The following is a 672-nucleotide window of genomic DNA, read 5'->3' as shown; positions in this document are numbered from 1 at the left end:
CAGAAAATATGTAATCGGAAAAGTGGAAATTAAAAATTTGGCAAATTGGAAAATTAGTAGTCGTGACGTCACCCGCTCAGAGCTGGGGCTCTTTAGGACCCACAGAGCTGATGTCATGACGTCATGTCTCTTCTGATTGGCTAGTTTTTATTAACTCTCCTTTACTGAACTTCTTTTCCTTCGTCACCCAACTCCAGAAGTGACGATACCGTTGCATCTTTAACTTTGACGAATCCCCGGCCATCCTTCCCAACCACCACCTGTGTGTGACCGAATTACCACCGGACGGCGTAAGCAACCATTAATTTTTTTTTATATTAGATGTAGCTGAGTGACCACCGTACTCTGTGAACTGGCTTGATCATATTTTCCGTGGTTATTAATATTCAGAGTGAAAGAGAGCGAGTAATACAGCTGTAACTTTACATTTTATAACGCGAGTACTGTGATGCATCATCGAATTATCGTATATCAGGCAGCTGACGCTACCCGCAAGAATTTGACTTATGTTGAAGTGGTTAAGAGGGGAGGTTCCACAATTATTAAGCTTAGAACAGTTATCACGAAAATAGCGATTGAAGGGATCGAGCCGAAGCGTTGCCATGGACAGGAAGAGGCTGAATTTAAGATAGCGGCACACTAAGCATCTCTCGCTAGCATGCTACTTGATTT

General features: G+C 42.6%; 1 long non-coding RNA gene across 1 annotated transcript in view; it reads left to right on the top strand.

Annotated features, from left to right (window-relative positions):
- LOC143024337 (uncharacterized) overlaps positions 1 to 291 on the top strand; it is an 817-nt gene extending 526 nt beyond the window's left edge. The window contains exon 3 of the long non-coding RNA XR_012966283.1: positions 198 to 291. This is a non-coding gene — a long non-coding RNA (uncharacterized LOC143024337). The remainder of the gene's footprint in view (positions 1 to 197) is intronic.
- The last annotated feature ends 381 nt before the right edge of the window (positions 292 to 672 follow it).

Source organism: Oratosquilla oratoria, chromosome 4 (genome assembly GCF_046742065.1).
Source record: "Oratosquilla oratoria isolate Oo_2021 chromosome 4, ASM4674206v1, whole genome shotgun sequence".
Classification (NCBI taxonomy): Eukaryota; Metazoa; Arthropoda; class Malacostraca; order Stomatopoda; family Squillidae; genus Oratosquilla; species Oratosquilla oratoria.
The sequence above is the reverse complement of the archived record's forward strand: the minus strand, read 5'-3'. Positions and strand labels throughout refer to the sequence as shown.